Genomic DNA, 26,072 nt, shown 5'->3' on the forward strand with positions numbered 1-26,072 from the left:
TGAAGTGGCTCTTTGAGTACACAGAGTGGCGTCTTTTATGACCTTGGTGAACACCTAGTTCCATTGTTCTGACAACTCAGGCATTTCAAGGGTTGCAGGCACTGGTTTGAGCATCTTACGTGAGATTATTTTTTTTATCAGCAGACACCTGCCATCTTTTTGTGTGTAACCAATTTTAATTCTTTGTATTTTTTGCCTAGAGGAGCATTTTCTTTTATTTCATTGGATGCTTGGCCTTATTCTATTATCTCTACTTTTTTGATAAGCTCTTTATCTTTTTTTTTTTTTTTTTTTTAATAGGAAGTGATCAAAAGCTTTGAGTGAGCCAGTTAAGAAAAAAAAAAAAAAAGAAGGGGCATGTATTTCCACTCAATGGCAGCAGGAAAATAACACAGGCTGTTGAAGACTTGATTTTCTCCATCTTATAAAATTAGCAGCTTTCAGTCACTGGATAACAGCTTACAGAGGATCTGTATGATGCAGGACAGTTCTTTAAACAGTGCTCTGATAACTATTTCATGTTGTCCATCGCAGTAGCTGCATACAGAATAACTTGGGGGGTGGGGGAGGGCTGGTGTTTGTGGTTTGGGGTTTTTTTGTTTTGGTTTGGTTTTTTTAGTGTTGCAGTGGCATTTCTTTAACTTGACAAAGGCAGCATTCTCTTGGTGGCCACGTGCATTGTAAGCACAGCAGCTGCAATGACAGAGTGCCCTCCTAAATAAGGCTAGTTCTAATACACACTTCTTTTGGAGTCTTCATGTTGTTGAAACTGGAGATACTTATTACAAGCTAATACAAGCTTTGGGTGACTATTTTTTACAGATGTTGCTGGGATGCTAGCATCAGTTATATCTAGAGATTAGTAACAAAAGTCTTGTTAATGTATTATTAGTGTATTGTTATTTCACTGTGGCTCTGTACACTTTTACCATCTAGTGCCCCTGACTTCAGTGGCTTAGAATAGGCTTTTCCAATCCTCGTCAACTGGACCTTGTTAAGACAAACAAGATAAGCAAAGGGGAAGGAGGATTAAGTAGGAAAATAATCTTTAATGTGTGACAGTTTCAACAGCTGTGTATAATTTTCTGACAGATTTCTTGGTCTTTTTCCCTCTACCATGAAGTTCCCCAACTCTTTTCCTTGGCTTTTAAAGAATCCCTAGTATTGGCACGGGCTTGAGAAGGGAGTACCTGACCAGCTGCTCTCAATTCCTGTTTACCTAAACAGCTGAAGGTAAGTGGCCTTGGCTGTTCCAGTGCTGGCTTCTTTCTGGGGCTGAGACATCACTGTGTGTGAGCTCGTGGATGCATCTAGAAAGGTTTGGCCATCACTTTCTACAGTGCTTCCCATGGTGGCTTCATGAAGGGGAAAGCCTCCTCGCTTGCAGCCAGTGTAGAGTAGAGCAACTAGTGGCATTAATGTGCTAGATGCAACAGAAATGGGCTATGTCATCAGCTTCCCATGCTGGTGCACAAGGCACACGTGCACCTGAAATGGTGGAAGGCCCTTGGCCTGAGGAAGAGAACAGCGCTTCTGGTGTTCTGCTGCATCAAGCTTGAGCAGGGGAACTGAAGAGAATTCCCCTGAGGTGATCGCATTTAGGGTCTTAGCTGCTATTTCAGGAAATAAATTCTTCCACTAGGTGCAGATTCAGAAGAGTGGAAAACAGTGTGGAAGGAGCCAGTTAATCCTATTTTGCAATGGGATTAATTGTTGTCATGTGCTATTGTAATTTTAATGCCATAATTCCTACCTCCTTAGGAAACAGATGTCCCTCAGTCTGACTGGCTCTGTTCCAGGATTTGGTCTTGCCCTATTAACCATGGCATTGCTAGAACATATGCCTTTCTCCTCCCTTGGTAAGAACTTACAATTTCAGACTAGAGGCACTGTTTTCCTTTCCTGATCTGGTGGTGCTTCTTTTCTGGGGAATCTGAGATGACATGCTTTCTATTTGATACTCAGAAATTATAATAGCCTTTGTGCCAAAAAATAATGAATCCTGAAGTGGAGTTAACAGCATCATTAATGGCTTGTGTCTAGAAGCATCTTTCTTTTGAAAGTTTTCACTATTCTGTGTAATGGAATGCCTTGCTCCTTGATTTGGAAACTTTGGAAACAGGGATTGTGTGCAAAAGCAATCAGCTTTTTCTGATTTCTCGCTACTGCAGAGGATCCACACCAGATCCCTATTCCATCTGTAGGTTTTTTACTTTTTGCTTTATCCTGCTGGCCTGTATGAAGCAGTAATGGAACAAATGAGTCAATTCCTGTGTTCAGGCTTTGGAAAAGTGAGAGCACTGCAAAGAAAATAAATTCACTGCCTAAAGGCAGTCTTGCCTTTTTATTTTAAACCAAACAAATGTTTTAACTATGATTTGTGTTTGTTTTTTGGAGGTATAAAGGTTTTTGTGTTATACAGACTTTTTAAGGTGAGGCATTGTTTTTTATTTGAATGCATCAGGTTGCAAGCCGTCTGTTATAAACCATGGGTAACTAGTTTCAGTGATTAATTACTCATGGTTAAAATTGTGCATTACTTCTAGGTTGAATTTGTTTGTGCTTTCCACCCACTATATTGCATTCTGCCTATATCTACTAGGTCTGAGTTTTTTTCTGAAAGAAATCTTACTACCTGCAGCCGTCTTTTCTCCTCGCCTCATAATGCATTCTGTTGTATAAATCAGACTAATTTGGGGTGTTTTGACCTCAAACAATGCTTGTTACTGTTCGGATCTTTTCAGGTTTATAATCTTAGAATCTGCCTTTCAAAAATTAAAACCCTAGACACAAAGAAAAACAAACAAAAAACCCCAACAAAACTCTAGTAGTCTCTGCAATTAACATATTATTGATCGCTGTCTTACTCTAAATAAATAGCCTGCAAGACATCCACAGCTAGTTCTGCGAGCTGAGCTCATGCACGCTGTTCTCAGCTATGAAGTTACTAGTTTCTAAAATATAACTAACATTGCACAAGTATGGTGTAAATTTCTTACCCTTGTCTGTAATGTGTCCAGTCCAGTAGACAGATCAATGATCTTGGTACCAATCATGAATTTCAGTTAAAAATTAGTGTATTTTCTTGCAGGTAATTGATTTTTTGATAACAAGATTTATATTAAATTCCCCTAGAAATATCTTGAACAAATATCTGCTCATCAGCTGTTCCTCATTTAAAACTGATATTAACTGTCCCAATGTAAGCCAACAGTCTGGAATGTGGAACTGTGTTGTTTTTTTTTTTTTTCTGCCTGACAATACAAATGCATCAGACCTATCCTTGGCTGCCTGAATAGGCTTCCCCATAGAATCATGAGTCCTCGTCCAGATCTTGATTCCTGCTTCAGGATGATCGGTGGCTTGAGTTCAGGGATAGGATGGCTCCTAAAATTGCAGGGTAAATAGCTTGTAATGAAAAAATAGGGAGCAGGACTGCTGCATGCATGGAAACGACACATGCATATGTGGTTTCCTGGAGGCTAAATTTGGTAATGTAAGAGTTTCTACATATGGTCCAGCGGTCACCACAAGCTTATTTCTTGTTTTGTATGTAACTCTGATTCTTTGACTTGCTGCCTCTGAAGTACTACAGGCATATGTGTTCATTAAAGGAAAATGTTCAGCACAACCAAAGATTCCTGCTGTCTTGGGAGGGAAGTGTTAGAGAATGAGCTATCTGCCATAGGTGTTATGTGTGGGGCTCATTTGCTGCAGAGATGCAGTAAAACTGCTATGATAGAAAACACAGCCAATACAGGTAACTACTGTGCTCCACCCCTCTCATTTCATTAGTCCTCACTTAGGACTGGTGTGTATGGGAAGCCTGCTAGCAAAACTGTCAGTACAATGCTGGTGGTAGAATTCCCGATACAGGCATACATACTTGAGAATAAGTCTTCACAAACCAGATTATGCTGATGTAATTATTTACCTAGAAATAAACTGATACCGTTATTTTTTACTCAGAATTATTCCTTATACAAAACACAGACAAAAATAATGCTTGGTGCGGTTTTCACTTTGTTTTCTGCATTTTATCTCTGCAGATAACTAACTTTCCCATTTTGCAAGTTTCTTAGATCAAAGCTCCTGGAGTTGAAATCAGCACAGTCATGAATTCATTGGTAGATTTTTCTAAAGTTAGAATTTTCCCTACTAAATTATTGCTCTTTCTTCTAAAACCAGACATTGTGATTAAAAGTTGTTGACAGTTCATGGAATTCAAATTCTTGAAGTATATGTGAAGGCAAAGAATGAAGAGTAAGTGGGTTTGTGCTGGAACAGTCTCTTGATTCCTTCAAGGAAAGAGGAGGTAGTGCATTGTGCTGAACTAGTTCTGCTGAACTATCTTTCATAGATGATAATTCATGGTGTTAGGATCTGTTTGAATGGACCTTGAGAGATGATTAACCCTTTAATTTCATAGAAAAGCATTGTGGTTTAAGCCCAGCCAGCAAATAAGCACCATGGTGGCTGCTCGCTCACCCATCCCTCCCTGCCCCAGTGGTTGGGGAGGAGAGTTGGAAGAAAAAGGTAAAACCTTGTGGGTTGGGATAAGGACAGCTTAATAGGAAAACACAAGGAGAGAGGAAGTAATAATAACAGTAATACTAGTAAAAGAATGTATAAAGCAAGTGATGCACAATGCAAGTGCTCACCACCCGGAACCCAATGCTCAGCCCATTCCAGAGCTGTGATCCCAGCTCCCCCAGTTATGTACTGAGCATGATGTCATATGGTATCAAATATCCCTTTGGCTAGTTCAGGTTAGCTGTCCTGGCTGTGCCCCCTCCCAGCTGCTTGTGAAAATTAACTCTATCTCTGCTGAACCGAGATCAAAAAGGAAAATAATTACAATATTGTTGGGGAAGGGTTGAACCCTTTTTCAGGATACAGAGTAAAAGAAGCATATTTTGTTGTTTTGTTTTCTTCAGTACTTTGTGTCCTGGTAGATGTGGGTGTTTTCTTGTTTGTTTTCTTTTTAAAAGAAATACTAAGTCTACACTGGCCTGTCTTTGAAGTAGTGAATACTCTTGAGCTTGTGAATAACTCAGTGATTTTGATTCTTTCAGTCCTTTGGTAAATGGATTTGGTGAAATGCATTTTGAATCCAGTTAAAACAGTGGGGTTTTTTTCCCCCAGCAATATTGGTCTTTATCTGTAGAACTTGCTAAGACAGACAAGCTGCGTGAGACTTAAATTTCTCATGGTTAAAAAAAAAAAAAAAGACAGGAAAATATCCCTAAACACAATACGGCAAGGCCATATTTTTTTCACGTGATCTGTTCTCAGTGGTTTTATTCATATTTTTGTAAAATGAGGCCTGTTCTGGATTTTGTCTGCCTTTACTTTTACAGTAGCTGTTGTAGAAATTAGCTCATTAGGGCTGTTCACAATGTTTCTTTACCTTCAGCTAGGTGAATGGACTGGCCATTAGGTGTGACTTAATCCTGCCTTCGCCTCTCAATTTTTATTGAGTACTAATGATTCCGCAGGAAAATCTGCAGTAGACAGTTTGACTCCTATAAAGAAAATTCTCCTGGGATTACTGTTCTAAAGACAGAATTTGCTTCCAGTTTTATTCCTATTTCATGGAGATGAATAATTCAAAGTGGTTATTGATTTTGGGTTGTGTTGTTTTTTGGTTTGTTTTTTTTTTTTTTTAACTCCCCTCCATTTGTTTTTCATCTCTGGTTTCAACTGAGCTACATCCTTGCAAGAAAATGTGTGCTGCAGCGCTGAACTCGTCCTACAGGAGGGCACAAACCCAGGAGGGAATAGTGCCTAAAATGGATGTCCTTTTTGATTGATGTCTAAAGAACATTTGCTTATTTTGCATCTCTTTTCTGTTTCTTGACTATTAGGTCTTATAAGCAGCACATGACTGGTAACTGTAATATCCCAAACATACACACAATTTACTAGCACTGCTTTGGAGGGACTAGCATTTTATCTCTTTAAATTTAAAATATGCATGGAAGAACAGTTCCTGTTCTGTAATCATAACATATGGTTATTTCTTGTGGAATCATTGCATGTAGTAGCAACTAGATCCTGTGGCTGTTAGGTTTTTTTAAGTTTTTACTTGTCTTCAGAATTAGATTCATTGTCAGAGAAGCCTCCATACAATGCCAGTTAAGTCTGTGTGAATCTGACAGGTTATGGGTTCTGAAGGTTCAAGGAATGTGGCAGAGCTGTTTTGCATTGCTTACAGAAAAATGCCCACATTTCAACATCTCAGTTTCCAAATCTAAATACCATACTGAGGACAAAGATGAAGCAAGACTGGCATGGATTAATAAAGATTGTAGCTTTTTTTTTAAGCAAGTCTTCTACAGTCTTTGACACAGAGTCACATGAACATGGCAGCATATTCAGAGTATTGTCAACTTTCCCGAATGTTTCTTGTCCTCGAAGTTTTACCTGTGCCACTGCTAATTCTAAGTCCTACTCTACCCTCTCACCAGCCTTCCTTCTGGTTTGTCTGCCAGGCTGAGCTCCCTGCCTTCCATTTGCATCATCTTCACAGTTGCCACTGATGCTCGTTGCCAGTCTCCTAGGATCCTGTAGTGATTTTGTCAGAACTGTCCTACAGCTGTCCTCTCTATAAAAGCAGCGTGGTGTCTGTTACCTGGATAACTAACAGGGCATCTGGTCAATCGACACTCTCCTTCAAAAGGATGTTAGCAACCTTTTTGCCTCTATTCAGGCCCTGGAGACAGAGTTAAAACAGCAAGTTCCCAGGAATCTGACCCTTCCCAGGGCAGCTGGTGCCTTTTACAAGAGATTACTGGCTGGTTGGGAGAAAGACTGTGATCTGAAGCAGTTAAATATGTCTGGAAGAAAAAAGATACCCTCTGCAGGAAGAGGAATCTTGCACCATGTTTTGGCGCTTGTAGCTTCCCTCACAGTGCCTTGGTTGTATTTCTTTCTTACTTTCAGAGCTAGACCTGGCTTGTATCTTCTTCATTCTGTCTGTTGGGACATGTGGAAAGCTTTGCTGTGCCTCTGGGTGGAGCAGTCCCGCAGGTGCTAATTGGGTACTAACACTGGCACTAATGCTGGCAAAGGCTGCTGAGGAAGTAGAGCCAACCCGAATGCTGTGTAGAAGGTGGTTTTCTCTTCAAGTAGACATATGCTGCTTATTGGAAACATTTTAGGAGAAGTCTTTCCTTGAACTCAATTTTGTTAGGAAAACACTAGGGTTTGATCCCAGTGTCACCAAAAAATCACTAGGATTTGATCTTAGTCCCTCCTTCCTGTCTGCTGCATTAAGCCACCCTTTTGGGTGCTAAGGAGTCATGCTGCACTCATGCAGGGGACACACTGCTGTTCTTACTGTGCCCCAGTATTTGCCTCAATCCCTCTTTTCATGCTTCTTCTCGTCTTTTAGTACTGTTCATATTTGCTCCAGTTTCGCAGCCTTGATTTATAAACCTCTTTATCGTTTCCGCCGAGAGTTCTAGACAGGTCATCTTCTGTCATTTTCCCTAAAGCTTTTGAGTTGCTGAGTTAAATTAGGATCGCCATTTTTAAAACCTTATTTTCTGGGACAAGAGAGACCAGAGTGTTGCCACAGAAAACTCACAGGGTTCATGAATTTGTTTAAAGTAGGAATTGGAAAAGAGGCTGGTAACAGGTGCTTGCAGTCTCTCTGGACCTGCATTAGGGATGCTATTAACAGAAAAGTAACACATTACTTGGTAAAGAAAATTATAAAGAACTAAATGGAATGGATGACTTGGGCTATCTACCTATAAACTTGTCAAATACCACAGCAAGTATAGAGAAGCTAATTCTCAGTAGCTCAGATGACTCCTTAGGCCCTGAAGTATCAGAAAGATTAAAAGTTTGTTCTCAAATTAAGGAAGAGAAGCCTAAATATGCAACTGTATTGGACCCACACATCAGCTGAAAGAATAAAATACTTAAGGGATCAAAGGTTCCTTGAAATAGAAGTATACAAACAACTAATGAGGTGTCACTTACTTTTTAAGTAACCATTTCTGAAATTAAGGAAACTCAACAAAAGCAGGAAACAAATCTTTAGTCAGAATTTAAGCAACCGTACAGAATAAAACGGTATAAGTATCTGGAAATAAGGAAGGCGATAAGAAGTAGAGAAGACTCATTAAATAGTTGCACAGAAAGATGTAGAAGTATTCAGCAAAAACAAGTATCCTTTAAAAATATCCTAGTAAAGCCTGTAGAAAAGAGTAAAAATTGCTGTACCTAGACAGATATGAGAGTAGCCAAGGAGATTTTAGAAGTGATTTGCCAAAGACTTGAACAAGTAATTTGTTCTTTTGGTTTTTCGAAAACAGATAGCCTGTGGAAGTCAGTAACTGGGTAGTCAAAGAAAAGAAATCTTCCAAGAGGATGGATGCAAACAAATCCTTGCGATTCTCTGCAGTCTTCTCTGTACAGCATGCTGTGGTGATAGCCTGCTACCTCTTCTCTTATAATTACTTTGACAGTCTTGTGTAATGAGATCTCACAAGCCTGGGATGCAGACAAACAGAGAAGTTAGAGTTTTGTGCATTGAGAACTGTGTGATTTTCATGCAGAGGTGCAGAGAAATAAGTGACTGTTCTTCCTAATAAAAGCATAGAGCTCAAATTAGTATCAAGGCTACAGCTGGGTCAGGCCATGATTATTTGTCCCAACACTTTTCAGAAGTTAGTATACTGTTCATTAGAATCTTTGTTCTCATTAAAGCCTTTGGCCTGTAGTTGTGAAGAAAATAAAATGTATTTGAGCATAAGACAGTGGGCAACTCAGAGCTATTGTTCCAAGAAACATGACCTCTCTAGATTCAACACGTATGGTAAGCCCTATTCAGTATTATGCTTTGTCTATAGTTCTTGGAGATCTCATATTTCATAAAGACACACAGCCTTCGCTTATACAAAAGTGTTTTAAACATAGTGGTAGAGAAAAGCATGGAGACGTGACCCTGGCTGAACCCTAAAATTTGAAAATAACAGAAAAACATTTGAAGAAGTCACTTTTGTTATTTATGTGAGGCCGGGTCATAGCCAGTGTGTGGCTTCTTAATATTTATGATCCAGAACATTCCTGTCAGTGCAATACTTACTCAGGTGTGTGGTGATGAAATAAGTATTCACATTGTTAACAGTTTAATTCCAGATTTAATTCCATATCCTAATCAGAAAGAAACAACACCTAACATCCCAGGAAGCTCTGAGGCCTTTTCAAAGCCCTGTGAACAGGGCACAATCCCTCAGCCAAAACGCAGGATCTCTGTTTCAAACCATAGTGGTTTAGTGACTGTTGTGTGTTTGACTAAATGGAGAAGCGTTTCTTTTGTTAACGTAAGCAGGAAAAACTCCATCTCTTTTCTCTAATTCAATAGTTGAAATAAATCTGTCCTTGCATCGGAGGATAATAGTGTCTTTAAATGCCAATGTACGAGTGGTCCTTGAAATTGAACATCAGTGAGCCTTACCTCAATACTGGTAAGAACACTGTTTTTCTTTTGGGTATGGGTTTTTTTTGTTTGTTTGTTTTGTGATAGTGTTGGTTTGCAGATGGAGAGCAGAGATTAGTTGGCTGTTAGTTTGGGTGTTTGTTTCTCTCTCTTTTTTTTTTTTTTTTTTTTTTAATCATAAGCCTCTGTTCTATGGTCCCACAACTGTCAGGCAAATCTCCTGATTTCCTGAAGGACTGAATAAACTGAAATATTCTTGATCGTAGCTCTGTGGATCTTCCTGGCTTTATAAAGTAGGAAATGGAAACTAGAAGCTTAGTGCCCTCTCTTAGGAACTGGAAGAGACTTGAAGCTCAATAAGTGCTTTCCTTATTGGTGCCCCTTCTCTTCTGCTTTTGACAGCTATTTTTAGGCTTTATTCTAAATGATCATTTGTTGTTTTCTTTAAAAGCTAAAAAGAAGAGGTTATCTGCAACTGTTATCTGATCACATGAAGGCAGGAGGGCTGCCTCAAAGAACTGCTGTGCAGGAGGCTTTTTAGGCCAGTTAAATAACTGGTGCATGGTAAAGGCAGCAGCTGTTTTTAAGAACCTCTTCAGCTTTGAGTAAGTGTCTTGCTGGTCAAGCGGTACACACATGCCAAAGAACTGTGCTTTGTGAAAATCACCAGAGCTTGTAAGTAATTTTTCTTTGTAAAAAACACTTGCAAAGTACAAAAAGATACATTCCTGACTGCTGGGGCCTGAACACATAACCAAGAGTGGAAAGTGAGAGGTAAATTAGAGACAGTAGATGCATCAACCTTCAGTTATTAATTTCAGAGATAACTATTTCTGATGTCAATTCTCAACAGCAGCTGTAAGACACCAAATTTTTATGACATACACAGAGATTTTGAGGCAAAAGAGAGATAAGAGCATGATACGATATTGTTGAAACAATATAGTTTCCTTATAAAACAAGGTAATAGGTGGAAGACAACGAACTGCCCTGTTTATATATTCCAAAAGTTTTAATACGGTTAAGGACATCAGACTAGTTTGTGCTTAAAAAGTACTTGCATGACTGTAAACCGGGAGGGATTTTGGAACAATTACTAGTATCAGTAAATGTCCTGATTAGACAGTTATATCAAATCTTATTTTGCTGCTTGAAATAGAATATGCTATATCAATATTTAAAAATCAATACAGAAGGAGATCTTGCTGCCCTAAATATCCTGCTAAGGGCTAAATTTGTTCACCAATGTAATGGGCATAGAAAAGGAAAAAGCTGCAGAGTTGTGTGTCACTGTATGAAATGTCCTAGTGTGCATGCCCTTCCCATATGTGGTGGTGGGGAGCTGTGATCCTGAAGTGCTCTGAAAAATCTGCTAATGGCAATTTCCAACCTAGACGAAGGCTATCTAACTCCTGTTCCCTTCCTTCCTGCACCAGTTACACTACTCTCTGGAGTGACATAGATGTGTCTCAGGGTTGCAGGTTTATTAAGAAAGACCTGAAAAACTGTAGGGTGATTGAAATTGTCCTGTAGGCCAGGTCCAGCCTGCCAGCTGCTACCTGGGCAGTTCTTACACTTAAGTGGATGATGTTAACTCAAATATTAAGAAGCCTAGTTTATATGCAGCAGTAGTAGCAAATATAACTTCTTGCTTTGTCCCCAGCACTGCTGCAAAGCAGCACCTTTGAGGTAATATCCTTTGCTCACCTTGTACACCCTTAAGCTGAAAAAGGGGACTGCATGTTTGTTTTGCAATCATTCTGCATCCCCACCAGTTTACTTTGCTCTTTACTCCTGACTCCCTCTTCACTTTGATTCTGCTAACTCTGTGACTTTGACTCTCTAGGTTGTGTTATACTGGTTATAGTGGGATGAAAAACACAATAGGTGGTTATAATGATCTCTTCTTTTGCTAAGAATGTCTGTTGTGGTGCACAGGGGATGAGAAAATTAGTCTGAAGTGGTGATGAGCAGAGGAGGCTGGGAGCACAGACAACAAGGTAATATATTAATGTTTGAGGGATAGGAGGAAGGCAAATATAGCCTGTATGCATATGCAAAAAAAAAAAAAAAAAAGCCATCAAGGTGGAGCCAGCCCAATTCTGTCTTGTGCAGGGTTAGTAGTGTACAGGGAGTACACTACAGTAGATTTCCTCTTCTATGATTTAATGGAAAACAGTAAGCTTTCGCTAAGTGGTGGCTAAAATGTTTTCTAAAGCTAGATTGAATATAGCTGTTCCACAGTTATTATATTAAGGATCAACATAAATGACTTCAGGATACCAAAGAAAAAACCTGGAACTTGGAATGCTTTTAAAAAGGACTTGGAAGCGCCTGAGGACCACTAAGATTACTGTTATACTTGTGTTCTCAGTGAATAGATGATTACTGGCAGACGTTATCCTGATGCTGTTCTTTATCATGGTGAGGGAGGTTCTTACCAGCATCACTGTCACAAGCAACATGCCCTGGATCTGTGCAGGGCCTGTGCTGTTCGACATGTTCATAAATGATTTGGAGTATAGTGCCAATGCTGAAATAACAGAGTTAGCTGCTGATTTGAAGTTATTGATGGTGACTACATCAAGGGCTGCTCTAAAGAGTAGCAGCAATAATTAGCTACAGTCAAAAAACAAATGGAATGTTAAGAATTAGAACAGTACAAAACACCGTAGAAAACGTCATTATGTCTTTATGTTGGTGTATAGTGCTCTCAATTCTTGAATGTGTTGTGCAGTTCTGGTCCCTCTCCTTTCTCTGTCTCAGAATATTGTAACATCAGAAAAGTGATAAGGATGATCAAAAAGGTTTCACTACAAGAGGATATTTAAAAAACAACTGACCAACCAAATAAAAAAACTAAACCTAGCAGTCCTCACCTTATAGAAAAGACAGTGGGAGAACAATGGGACAGATACAAGAATACAAATGCTGTAGTGAAGACTAATGGGAAATGATTCTTCTTTTCACTTCACAACCTAAGAATTAGGGAATATCAACTAAAAATCACTAAGCAGAAGTTACAAACCAAATATGTAAGAGGAAATATTACAGTTGATGCTTTGCTGAACAATTGCCATAGAGTTCAAAAGCATACATAGCTTTGCAATGCAACAGAGGAGCTCATGAAATTTCTACATAAAGATGCAGAAACAACCTTTGTCTTTGAGTGAGGGCATCTGCTAGGAGCTGAGAGGTATAATTGGAGGTATATCAATCTGTCATGTATTTCATGTTCTTTCCCTAGCTGTCCGCTCATGGCTGTGGGCTAGGTTGGCTCATGCCCTGATCCAGTGTTCCCATTCTAAAGCTCTTAAGGGTCATGAGAAGGCTTTTGAGGCCAAACTTTGTCATATGAGGTAGTAAGGATGCACAGGTATGCTATGGCATGGGCTTTTCTGTATCTTCTCCACTCTTTAAGGGCAAGAGTGAAGACTATATAGAGGTGTGGTAGGCTGTGTTCTGACTGCTGTCCCAACAGTTTTAATTAAAACTATCAAACCAAATTGACTGAAATGATTGGTCGTTACCTTACAGCTAACAGAACTAGTTATAACGGCACCAAGAAGCAGCATGAAGGAGCCTAGGACCAGCAAGCAGGCTTGCTTCTGCTCTTTGAGGCAAACATTTCACAGAAGTGAAGTTTGGAATTCTTTTCCATGTGATCGTGCGGTGGGGAGCTAACCATCTCTGCAGCCAAAGGCGGGATGCTCACAGTCTGTTCTATGCAGTGATTTACTTTTCCACATCTCTATGATAATTTGTTTCACAGTCCTGGCTACTGTCAGAATCCAGTAATTCCATGGTGACAAGACTTTGCTGAAGTTGCACGTACTGCTCAGTAGGTAATGAACTGAATGTTAAGATGTGTCAAAGGGGGGCTGTAGCCATCCGACCGTGGCCCATTCTTCAGCATATGTAGAACTGTTCTTCATTGTAATCCCAGCACTGACATAAATACAAAGGAGCTTTTACCTTTAGGTAGCATTTGTAGTTTCCAGTACACTCAATCCATTAGTTCTTAAATTAAATAAATGTAAATCCATAGATTCTCATTCCATATTATGTAGTACACATTTCAAAAAAACTTTAACTTTCCACCAAAACAGAAAAAGGGTCAGCCTTACTCAGTTAATATCAGCTCTCTGCTCGCTTTCAAAGACAGCAGGAATGTGTACTCCTTTTCAGAGCCCAGGCTTTTTCACCCCCCAAAACTGGCTTAATACTGAATCCTCATTTTCTTTCCAAAGATTAAACCCTTTTAAGTAACTCAGTTGAGAATCAAGCTTGAAAGTGTTGACTGTTACCTGTGTTTGTTTTTATTTGTTACCAGAACCAGCTGCCCCTCTGAGTCACTGGAAGGCCAGTATGCCTTGCTGCAGATCTTTCAGAGAACATTCCAACACTTTGTCCCAGGATTAACAGTCCAAAAACATGTATTAAAAAGAAATGCTCAATCAGTTCATTGCAGTTGTTGCTGTATTCCTGTAGCTGGGAGGTTATGCTGTACTGATGATTGTGGTGACTGGAATAGAACTGTGTCCCTTACCATCTGTTACTTTTCTGATTTGACTGTCAAGTGAGTGGTTGAGTGTGGATCTTACAGAACTGCTCCCTGCAGTGACCTGTGTTGGAGGTGAAAGCAGAATTCGGAAGGCTCTGTTCTTTCCCAGTGCTCACCACAGAGGCTCCAGCACGTTGGGAGTGGTTCCCAGCCACCGCAGTAGACTAGCTGGCGTCAAGTAGCTGGTGTTACTGCCTGTGTGTTGGAACTGTTAAGCACAAGACTGGGATGTGACAGATGTAATGGAGCAGTTCAGCAGCTCCCATAGCATGGAACTACTTTTATCAATAGTTTGTCCCTTGAGAATTTTTTTAATCTTTGGTCTTTTAAAATAGGGTGTTAAGATGAGGATGTGTTACCTGTTCAAAATGTACATAAAACTAAGATGTTTGATTCCAGTGCATTAATTTTTCCTGAGATTCACAGATATTTGCCACTGATTGATATCATCTGAAAGCTACAGAAGAGAAGGTTCTACTTTTTTTTTTTTAAAAAAAACTCCTCAAAATTCTGTGATATTTTTATTCCTGAGCATTCCATTGTCTGTGACAGCCCTTGGAAGATCACTAAGAGGGAGACGTGCTGTAGGGCAGGCAGGACATCTCCAGTTTTCACAGTTAATTCTGGAATCTAAAAGTAAACCAGGATCTTGTGTGAGGCAAGCAGGGCACTGGTGGTGGTTTCAGCGCTAGCTATAAAGAAAGGTCACTATTGGCAGCTAGCATGCCATGGAGTAGTCTATATATTCCAACATTTGACTGATAGGCCTAAGCCTGGCAGAGCAGGAACAAGGAAGCATGCTTCTCTGTCAAGTGCCATGGAGATCAAATGAGCCAGACACTGATACTGGTTATGAAACAAGTTGCAAGGTTCTTAGAAAATGATTTAAACATTTATCTCGTAACAGTGCTGGAAATAGGTCTCCAGAGGTCAGGTTACTGGTGTTCTAACATTGCTCATTCAAGTTCTGTTGTCTGTTCAGTGGGATCTGAGATCATCATTGACACATCCCTGTTCACTAGCAGCTGGACACTGGGTATGTGGTACCAGGCACAGCTATCCCTAGCCAGGATGCTGGTGCTGTGCCTGGTATTTCACGTTGCTTTTCCTTAGTTGGAGGACCTGCTCTGCAGTTGGAGCCAGGTATGAGGTTCCAGTTATAGAGTAACTTAAACCAAAGCCCCCCTCAGATGAGAGGGGGAGGACCCCAGAGGGCACTGTGAGGAGTATCCTGTCTGTGTTCTGATAGCACGGGAACCACTGTGTTTGTGGGTGTTTGTCCAGTGTCACGTATTTTGGAGCGCTGGCTGGAGCCCTGGTGTTCGCAGATGCCCCGACTGCGCCAAAGGCAGCCCGCCTTGGTGTGGGAGCAGCGCTGGCCCCGCTGCAGTACCCGGCGACTGAGGCGGTGCCCAGTAGCGCTGTGTGCCTGGAGGGATGCTCTGCTCCCGGGGCCGTGCCTCCGGGGTCCTCTGCTCTGCTCTACTCTCGGGGCCGTGCCTCCGGGATGCTCTGCTCTGCTCTGCTCTCGGGGCCGTGCCTCCGGGGTGCTCTGCTCTGCTCTGCTCCCGGGGCCGTGCCTCCGGGATGCTCTGCTCTGCGCTCGGGGCCGTGCCTCCGGGATGCTCTGCTCTGCTCTCGGGGCCGTGCCTCCGGGGTGCTCTGCTCTGCTCTCGGGGCCGTGCCTCCGGGGTGCTCTGCTCTGCTCTGCTCTCGGGGCCGTGCCTCCGGGGTGCTCTGCTCTGCTCTGCTCTGCTCTCGGGGCCGTGCCTCCGGGGTGCTCTGCTCTGCTCTGCTCCCGGGGCCGTGCCTCCGGGGTGCTCTGCTCTGCTCCCGGGGCCGTGCCTCCGGGATGCTCTGCTCTGCTCTCGGGGCCGTGCCTCCGGGGTGCTCTGCTCTGCTCTGCTCTCGGGGCCGTGCCTCCGGGGTGCTCTGCTCTGCTCTGCTCTCGGGGCCGTGCCTCCGGGGTGCTCTGCTCTGCTCTGCTCTCCGGGCCGTGCCTCCGGGGTGCTCTGCTCTGCTCTCGGGGCCGTGCCTCCGGGGTGCTCTGCTCTGCTCTGCTCTCGGGGCCGTGCCTCCGGGATGCTCTGCTCTGCTCTCGGGGCCGTGCCTCCGGGGTGCTCTGCTCTGCTCCCGGGGCCGTGCCTCCGGGATGCTCTGCTCTGCTCCCGGGGCCGTGCCTCCGGGGTGCTCTGCTCTGCTCTCGGGGCCGTGCCTCCGGGATGCTCTGCTCTTGGGGCCGTGCCTCCGGGATGCTCTGCTCTGCTCCCGGGGCCGTGCCTCCGGGATGCTCTGCTCTTGGGGCCGTGCCTCCGGGGTGCTCTGCTCTGCTCTGCTCTCGGGGCCGTGCCTCCGGGGTGCTCTGCTCTGCTCTGCTCTCGGGGCCGTGCCTCCGGGGTGCTCTGCTCTGCTCTGCTCTCGGGGCCGTGCCTCCGGGGTGCTCTGCTCTGCTCTGCTCCCGGGGCCGTGCCTCCGGGATGCTCTGCTCTGCTCCCGGGGCCGTGCCTCCGGGATGCTCTGCTCTGCTCTGCTCCCGGGGCCGTGCCTCCGGGATGCTCTGCTCTGCTCCCGGGGCCGTGCCTCCGGGGTGCTCTGCTCTGCTCTCGGGGCCGTGCCTCCGGGGTGCTCTGCTCTGCTCTGCTCTCGGGGCCGTGCCTCCGGGGTGCTCTGCTCTGCTCTGCTCTCGGGGCCGTGCCTCCGGGGTGCTCTGCTCTGCTCTGCTCTCGGGGCCGTGCCTCCGGGATGCTCTGCTCTGCTCCCGGGGCCGTGCCTCCGGGGTGCTCTGCTCTGCTCTCGGGGCCGTGCCTCCGGGATGCTCTGCTCTGCTCCCGGGGCCGTGCCTCCGGGGTGCTCTGCTCTGCTCTCGGGGCCGTGCCTCCGGGGTGCTCTGCTCTGCTCTGCTCTCGGGGCCCGCAGCCCGCAGAGGGTTAAGTCAGCCTTGCGCACCGTGGATGGGTGTCGCGGGGGGAGGTGGGGTGGGGTGGGGGGTGGGCGCGGCGGATCTGGCAGCTCCTCCCTCAGCTGGCGCTGCCACCGCAGCTGCTCTCCGCAGCCCAGGCTCTGCCTGCGCACCGGCGGCTCTGCAGGCGCTCCTGTAACGGCTGCCGCTCCATGGGCCGCTCACCCCAGGACAGGATGGTACGTGCATGTTCCTTTCCTACTCTGTCGGCCTCACCCGGAGGCTCCAAGACTTTGAGAGGGCAGTGGAGGGTGTTGGTAGCGGTCAAAAATAACAAGCCCCTAATAACTATTCATGGCAGTGGGGTGGGTGCAGGACTGAGACCGCCAGCACTGGCTTTGTTATTGCTCTGATGCTGTTTGTTGCTTTGAAGAAAGCTGGTCAACCAGGGGAGGACAGGTTATTCTTGGGGAGGTGACTGTAAATTTAGGTACCTGGCAAGCAGACTTAGCTCTGACCGGGCTCTCTTGCTCTCCTCTGCCTTGTCTCAGGGGGCGACTTGCTAGGTCTGCTCTGCCCTTGTAGAGGAGCGGCTGAGGAAATCTTTGCGGAGCAGTCTATAGCAGATGGATTTTTCTTTCCTTGGAATTTGATCCTATTGGAGTAGGGGGAGTGACCGACTGGTGGTTGAAGGAAAAAGGACTAGTGACAAGAAGGAAAGGTGTCTGCAGATGGAGCTTTTTTTTTTTTTTTTTTTTTTCAAATGATCTGAGGACCTCGCCCCTTCTCAGCTGCTTGTGTCCTGAGTATAGGAACAGAAACTGAATTCCCTAGCTGCTCAGCTGTTTACTGCACTTGTGTAGTAGCTCAAACACAGAGAAGGATGTATGAAGATGGGTCTAGAGAAGAATCTGGAGAAGATATTCTGCCTGTAAGGGACTTAAGGAGTCCTGCAGTATTATGATTTATCCCAGTATGGTGTTTCTTGAAGGTGGTGTGCTGCTGGAGAAGGGAGGAGGTGGCACAAGGCATCTCACAGATGCTCCCTTTGGGCAAGGCTTGGTGAAAGCCAGTATTAATGTCTGTATCACTGTTCAACTCCGTGCTGATGCTGGAATGAGGCTAATGCCAGTCAGGAGGGGGAGGGTTGTTAAGGTGGACTGTCATGCTGCTGATGAGATGGAAGAGAGATACAGGGCCCCTTTTGCAATTTCTCTTTCCTTTGGTGCTGCACACCCACACATGAGCAGTCTTGAAGTATGTGAAGTCTGGCTTTGAGCTGTTCAACACTACATTCTTCCACTACAGGAAGCCAAAAAGCATCCAAATGTGCCTGGTTAGTGGAGGAGGAAAAAGGAAAGGTTCTTGTAAAGTGTGAGTGATGCAGCCTTTCTAGGGCAGCAGAGAAGAGGAGATGCGGCCAGGCTTGGAGCTGATTTTCATCCTAATAGTCTATAGGGAGGGATTTTGTGCTTTAGAAATTAGAATAGCAAAGTGCTTTCTTTTTCCTAGCAGTGGTCCTTTGTCATCCCTTATTCTGCTACAAATCCCATGTAGCACAGAGGTATAAGGGGCCAGCTTCTCTATGATTAGCTCTCTTGCATCACCACCGGTACAGTGTGACGCTGATACCTTTGCAGTCCACAGACTCACAGGGTTCTATTTTTATAGGGTATCTGTGGCATCGTTTAGCATTGCCACCAGCAAACATCTTGTTAAAAGTGTTAAATCATCTGTATACTAATGCTAAAATGTGTTGAAGTATTTCAAAACAGGGCCTTTTATCTCCAGGGTCCAGAGCTAGAGAAGCTGGAGCAGGGTTTGGCACATTGCACAGACCAGGATGCATGACCACAAATATCTGTTAGACACTGTTGTTTTGGGGGAGAAGGAGAAGGGGAAGAGGCAAACCTCATTGACCAGGGAGGGAGCAGTGAAAAGAAGTCAGCCGTGATGCCAACAAAAGCTTTCTTAACAGAGAGAGGGGGCTGAGAGCGATCAGTGGGACTGTCAGCGATGTAGGGAGGGGAAAAAGGAGGGAGTTGGACACATTTATCACACGGTGAGCTTGGAGGGGAGGAGCATGGCTGCTGCACACTCGCACACGCAGAAACACACGCGCACACACACACACACTGCGGCAAATTCTGCAGCTGGTGCCTGCTGGCTTATGACTGCAGAAAAAACAAGCTCCGGTTTAAACTCTCTGATCTCAGAGATGAGGCTGTTTCTATTCCAAGTAGCTCAGGTTCCACTGTGAAAAGCCCTGCAGGCTGGGCACTGTTCCAGAATGACAGGGATTCCTCTTTCTTCTGATGGGGCAGGGGGCCTTTTGCTGTATAAGGTCAGTACCCTCCCTTATCTTCCTGATGGCTCCATACTGGTTGGCTGCAGCCACACTGCATGTCTGTCCTTACACTTTCATCAGCAAGTAGCTATCGTATACAGGCCAGGAATGTTGGGGTTTTTTATTCTCTGATCTGACAAGGCTCACATTCTGTAGACAGAGAGATGTGTAGCTTTGCGGTAGTTTTTCCCTGACAAAATAATCCATGTCCTGTCATGTCTTTTTGCCACTCTTCTTCATGTCTCTGTTGTTGGCATACCTGAGTCATGCCCTCAGCAGATATGGTAGTAAATGGATGGTGGACTTGAGCACAGGAGTATGGTGAGCAGTAGCTAGCACAGGCTCTCTTTGGTGAAAGCAAGGAAGCTGTGTGTACATGAACAAGAGGTGCAGTGTGTCTCATTCAAAGGAACATGGCTGGACACCAGAGTAAGTGTAGAAGAGGGGATCCTCAGCGTGAGCTTCTATGGAACATGGTCTTGTGCTCTTTCTACATGTTCATACACAGACCATCCATGGCTGCATCTCACAAAAGCAGAAGAAACTGAGCCAAATAAGGATTCAGCAACGTATCATTGCGATATGTGTCTGAGTATAGAGATCCTAGTGGTTACTACTTGTAGTCACTTGGCTTGGCACAGCCAAGTGTGCTATGTGCATTGTTACAGGATTTCTACTACTAATGGATGGGTAGAAGAGAGAAACCTCCAGGCCTTTGAAAGGAAATGTGGTGGGAGGCCAAAGAAGGCAAGGTTGTCTAGTTAGCATACAGGGACCTGGCAGTAGCAGCTACCTCAAAATGAAGGGTATATCTGCTAGCCTTTGTGTCCATTAGGCAAAAGTACCTGGGGAAGAAAGGGAGGTGATAGAGACTATCCATCAGCCCAGTAACTGCGAATGGGAGGAAAGAGAGTAGGTTATGTGTAAATGGATGCTTAGAAATTATTCTGGGGAGAGTTTAGGGGGATGGAAAAAGAAGGCTTATTTTTCTTTCCCCTCAGAAATCCTGAATTAGCTACAGGACTATCTTTCTGGACCCCAGCACAAGCCTTGTAGCTCTTGACAGGAAAGACTAGAGAAAGTATTGACATACTATGGTTGTAACTTCTCAGTTTGTATTACCGTTTTCTCCACCCTCTCAGAGGTGCTTGGTTGAGTAGTATGAATTCCTCTTACAAACACACATGCTTTGTTCCTACCGGTTTTGTGAAAACTGGTGAGGCAGCAGAGGAGAGTGATCTGAATCAGTGCCTTCACTGGGACAGTACACATTCTGTTTGGCCTGCCATCGGGGCCATCACGCGCCAGCCGTCAGACAGTGCACGTCTATCTCCAGGTGTGCTGCTGTTTGACCAGTTGGTAGTTATGACTCATGAGAGGAACTGAGGATATTGCAGTGGACTGCAGGGAACATGGAGGGAACTAGGATTATTGCAGTGGGACAGTGCGGAGTGGACACACAAAAAGCAGTCTTCGTCAATTCTATGCCTTGCTGTACCTAAGCTCTGTGGCTTGTTTTTACCTTTGCTTCATACTGAAGAAATGGAGATAAATTTCTACGTGTGCTGACTGGTGACTATAGATCAGTTGTCCTCCTCTCATACCTTCCTCTTCAGGATCTCAAAAGTTAGTACTAATGGAACAATTAGTCGTGTATCCAGGTCTTCAGGAAATCTCTGTCCTTCCGAGGCTTTATTCACGGATGAACTTGAGCGTTGGTGTCCTTGGTCAGCAGGTTCTTAGTTCTCCTGAGACAGGCTCTTATGTCTTTCTGGACTGATCTCTCAAAGGTATAGGATAGTACTGCGTTGGATATATTTTTTTTTTTTTTTAATGGGCAGTGCAATTTTGATTCACTTCTACCTTTCTGGAAAGCATCATCGTCCCAGTTTCTGTGTTTTGAATGAAATGAGTGAGCCCTTTGTTTGATTTTGAAAGCAAAGGCTTGTCTATTTCCTTGAAGAGGATGAAGGTTGAGAGTCTCAAATGGAAGGAGGCATGTAAGTCACAGAGGGGGTAGGATTTCATATGCGTGTCTGTTATCAGTATGTCTGAGTAACTTGTGTGTCTCTTTGCACATATTATTATCTTCGATGAGCCTTCTTGTGAAGCACCAAAGTCTCTGGCAATTTATTAGAACCTGCCTCAGGGCCCTGGGGTCACAGATCAACCAGGTGTGTAAGCTTCTTTGTGATTCTGGCATTCTGCAAAACAAGAAATCTTCTGTAAATTTGTACTAACTTTTGAGATCCTTGAGAAGAAGGTGCAACAGGAAGAGAACTCATCTATAGTCATCAGTCAGGCACATGGAAATCTATCTCACTGTCTTTAGAATGAAGCAAAGGTGAAAACAAATCAGAGCTTAGGCACAGCAAGAGTTTCAGATCCCTTCTATGCGAAAGGCTGCGTCTCTTCTGACTCTCCTGGGAGTCAGCTAAATGCCTCGGGGAGCAGGGGCTTAATAAACGGTTGTTATTGGATATGTTCATGGAATACCTGGCCTGAAATTTTTGTAGCTGCTGTAAGGTTGGATGGGAGAGTCCATTCCTGATTCTGGGATACTGGCCATGGTAAGGAAATAGAAATACTATCTGGCAGGACATAAGTGGTGCAAGCTATAGCCTTAGCTCTCACCTGGAGACTTGTCCAGCAGATGCACGGTACCACTGTATGGATGGGCTGACATTTGCTAGTTCTGCTTTGCATATATTTTGATAGTCTTGAGAAAATTCTTTTTGGTTGTTTCCTGTGAAAAGATGAAGGCTATAAAAGCTTAGTGTTCTTTTTTACAACATGCTACAAATAGACTCTGCTAAAAAAGCATGGCAGCATAACTGGCAAGTCTGGATCATTTGTTTCCTCTATTGACTTTCAAATTAGGAAATTAAGTTAATTGCTTTTGCACTTGCTTTAGCTAACCTTTATTTCACTGGGATCCAACCATCTCGTCTGTGCTACTCTCTATTAAGCTCCAGTGCCAAATCCTTAAATAATTAAGGAGAAAACTGGAAGGTAAAGGTCATTAGTATCTCTCTTGAATGTTGCCTGAGGAATGTCAGTCTGTCGTCAGGCACTCAAGGTGCCAATAGCTATCTTAGAGGAGAAGTGGGCAAGAAGCCAGTGATTTACCTTCTGGTTGACTAGATTTATGTTCTGAAAAGCTTCCTAAAATGGTTCAAGAGGGGTAAGTTATAGTACTTGGACAGAAATGCAAATATTGCCCAGGCCATATAACTTCAAACAAATATGACTCCTTTCCATGGTACGAAAAATTGGATAGGGTGGTTCTCTGTGGCTTTGATCTGTGTGGCATCTTTTTGAAGAACCAGCTTGCAGGCTGGTAGGTATGAGCACAGTATGTGTTTTGGCCCAGTTCCTGGTTGCTAGATTTGAATGGGAGTTTTAATTGTTGTGGGGTTTCTTTCTTGCTGCTGGTCCATATACAAAGGCAAAGACTATTGCCAAGAAAGAGGGAGACATGGGAGCATGGAAGGGTTCTGCGCCTGCATGGCTGTGAGGGAGATGAACAAGTGAAGGCCCTGAGATAAAAGTGTTTGTGATGGTGGAGGACTCTTCTGTTCCTTTTTTATTATTCCAAGTCAGTAAGTTTAGTCCACTGTGTAATCTGCAAGCTGAAAGAGACCTGGCTAGACTGGGTAGCATTAAGAAGTAGGGGCTGCTTTTATGAAGTGAGATTTCAGTGGGCTAAATGTGAGATAGACTGGTGAGAGGCAGCGGCTGAGTTGATTTGTCACCAGTATTGAGCAAAAATTATGTCCCTACTCTGCTAGAAACCTCCTTAGCTTCTCCCAAATGCCTCTCTATGCAGTGCTGAACAGACAAGGCATGCATTTGCTGTCAGAAGGAACAGGAGGCCTTGAATCTCTGCACTTCAAAATAACTTTCTATATCCCATTCATTGTCATTGAACTCCATGCTGTAAATCAAATCCCAGGAATCTAGATCATGCAGAGAATCTCTCAACTGGCAACTAGATCCAAGAGTGCAAAGTCAAAACACAGCAAAGAAAGATGTTGGCAGGGGACAGCTGCTTCCTATCAAGGGCTGGCAGAATACAGTCCTTCTGTGCTTTACCACCCCAGCCACAGAGTCCACAGCTGGTTTAATATCTGTAACTTAAACAGAGATGACATTCAGCAGGTCATCTTCAAAGCAAGCAGGTGAAAGGGAGGAAAAACTACTTAGAATGAGACTGTTAACAGTATGGAATAGGAAGGAGGCTTGAGGAGTCTAAACAGATGCTAGAAATCAGAGGCAGGAGCCTCTTGCCAGAAATTTGGCATCTCAATAGGCAAACAAGAGGAAATCTCAGAATTATTTTCTTATTTGTGTCAGCCACACCCTCCTTGATGCAACTAAGTTCTCTCTGACTCAGGCAGCTTGCTTACATATTTCACATTGATCAGTTGTCCAAAAAAAAAAAAAAAAAAAAAAATCAGAAAAATAGGACAGATCATGAACTCTATCTCCAAGTCAGACAGAAATCAGCATTACCCAGATACTTCAAAACTAGGAGAAACATGCGGTTTTCTTGAATCTGTGCTATGTTCTGGTTGTAAGAACATGTATCCTGTGATACACATTCTTATGAAAATTAAGAAATCAGAAGCTGCCCAGCTCTGCAACTTACAGGAGTCTTCAGCCCTGGTCTGAACAGTCTAGAACAGGGCATCTGCCTCAATGCCAACAGGAAGTTTTGTGGGAGCCTCTGTTCGGGGACTGGCAGCAAATTACAGCTGTCCCACTGTTCACTGACAAGGAAAACATGAAACATTAATTTGGTTTCCAAAGGGACTATCTATAAGTCTTCCAGGAGTTGGTAGAGTGAGGGCACCAGGTAAGAGGGTGTCTTAAGGTGTGTTTAAGTTTCCTTTTTGTGGGTTTAGTTGGAGACATTTAAGAAGTTACAGCTCCACTTCCTTACAGCTGGAGATAATGCCCCTGTGCAAGAGCTATGTTCTTGATGCATGTGAATGCTTTACACTGTTTCACAGCAAAAGGATGCAAGGCTAGCTTGAGTCAGCAAAGATACTGAAAGGAACAGAATATCTTGTGACTGATTCTGCACCTGGCAAACTAGATAGAAGTGCTCATCTTACCCGTTAACATAGCTCAGTGGTGGTGTAACTTCCAGTTGAGGGGCATTTAATGAACAGTTAGGAACAGTAACTTCTGGAAATAGGTACAGCTGTTTCCAAAGTGAACATCTGTGTCTTCAATTAGTGCTTCTAAAATGGCTGAGATATCACATTGCTCTTTAGCATAAAAGTGAGACAGTATGTGCAATTAGGAAGCAATGAGATGGTTGCTATGGTTGGCACAGTATAGAAATAGAAGTTGCCTGGGAGAGGAGCTGTAGACGACATGAAAATATCAGAGAGAGGAGGAAAGATAGGAAGACACAGGCAAATGGTTAGGAGGAGTAACTCCTGGGGTGTGGCAAGTGCCTGCAACCTCCCATACCTTTAAGAATATTTCACTTTCTCTTGCCCTGCTGCTGGTTCGCCTTTGCAGTAATTCCCCAGGAGGCAGTCAGTCATTTTGCAGAGCCTCTTCTTAAATGATCACTTCTCCTGACATGCAGTAACAGTATAGTAAGGTAGGTTATTAAATATCTCCAGCTAGATCCACATAAGGAAATATGAACATACTTTCAGACACCTCAACCCTCTCCATCCTGACAAACTCAGCAATGGTTCGGGAAACCAGACCTTGTTGTTCTTCACGCCAGACCATTCTGTGCCCCTCCTGCTTTGTGTAGGTCTTCACACCATACACTACTGGTTTTGAGAGTAATTAATTCGATCCTGCTGTGCCTTCCCATATTCCTTAAAATCTGTTGCTGTCTGGTCCTCCCAGAGATAGTCTTCTTTTGACCCTGATGACTGGTTACTGCTGTGTTTTTCCTTTCTCTGTCCTGCCTAGTGTGGTTCTCAATTTCACTCTTTGGCTCTGCTTCTGTTGAGAAACTTCTCTGCTTGGAGTTGTCTTGCTGATGCTGTCTTCTTTCTACACCTTTTTACATCAAGTTCTCTACTTGCAGTGTTCTGCAGCTTTTAAGGCTTTTTCTCTGCCTCTGAGCTGTTCTAAAGTTAGTCCCTATTCTGTCCCAAATCAGCTGCTCTCTTCTTTCCTGATATTAGCACTTCACAACCCCTTTTACACTGAGAGAGTCAGGTTGCACTGGTGTTTCCTGGAAGCATATCTGTGACCAGTAGTCCTGTTTGTTCTCCTGAAGGCAACTGGGTAGGTGCTCTGGTTGGAAACTCTCTATCTGAAGCCCTTGAAGGAGTATAGAATGTGTCAGCAGCTCTGCTCTGGCTCACCTAATGCTCTTGCTTGTGCTGCATCCTTCTCCACTTAATCTTCTGTGTGCTCTACTGTCAGGCCTCCCACCAGGGAAGGGTAAAATGTCTGTCACCCTTTTCTCCGTGTACAGAGCCACACATCAGGAAACTCTTGAACACTGCGGGGGTTTTAGTGCATGTGGTGTTGTGTACCTGAGTGAGTGGTGTTCTACCCTCTGCCCATCTTCGGTCTAACTAGAATATTGGTAATAGTGGTAAATATACCATGTGTACCCAAAATGCACATCAGTCTGTGGCTGGGATGTTAACCAAAGCTAAAACCAGTACCTGGAGATTTTCCCCTGTTAACAGGCTGAAGTCAATGTGGGTGCACTTTCAGATCTACAGTCCCTAGGGAATGCTTTGCTTTGTAGAGATATTTTAATTATCTTCAGTCTCTCTGCACACTGCTTTGTGTATTCCTGTCCTTTGTAAATGTT

At 43.9% G+C, this 26,072-nt stretch overlaps 1 protein-coding gene and 1 long non-coding RNA gene across 3 annotated transcripts in view; both read left to right on the plus strand.

Annotated features, from left to right (window-relative positions):
- Positions 1-26,072, plus strand: part of MAP1A (microtubule associated protein 1A) — a 74,323-nt gene that overhangs the window by 18,732 nt on the left and 29,519 nt on the right. The window contains exon 1 of one of the 2 annotated variants that reach the window (XM_033011834.2): positions 17,040-17,156. The exons of the other annotated variant lie outside the window; for it this stretch is intronic. The gene's annotated coding sequence lies outside the window, so the exon portion shown is untranslated. Of the gene's footprint in view, positions 1-17,039; positions 17,157-26,072 lie in introns of those variants that run through there. 2 annotated transcript variants of the gene reach the window in all.
- LOC116965955 lies at positions 1,050-13,914 on the plus strand. The gene is made up of 2 exons (XR_004409835.1): positions 1,050-1,233; positions 13,788-13,914. It is a non-coding gene; the product is annotated as an uncharacterized LOC116965955 (long non-coding RNA).

The sequence above is a fragment of the Tyto alba genome, unplaced genomic scaffold (assembly GCF_018691265.1).
Source record: "Tyto alba isolate M040663 unplaced genomic scaffold, T.alba_DEE_v4.0 Super-Scaffold_41, whole genome shotgun sequence".
Taxonomy (NCBI): domain Eukaryota; kingdom Metazoa; phylum Chordata; class Aves; order Strigiformes; family Tytonidae; genus Tyto; species Tyto alba.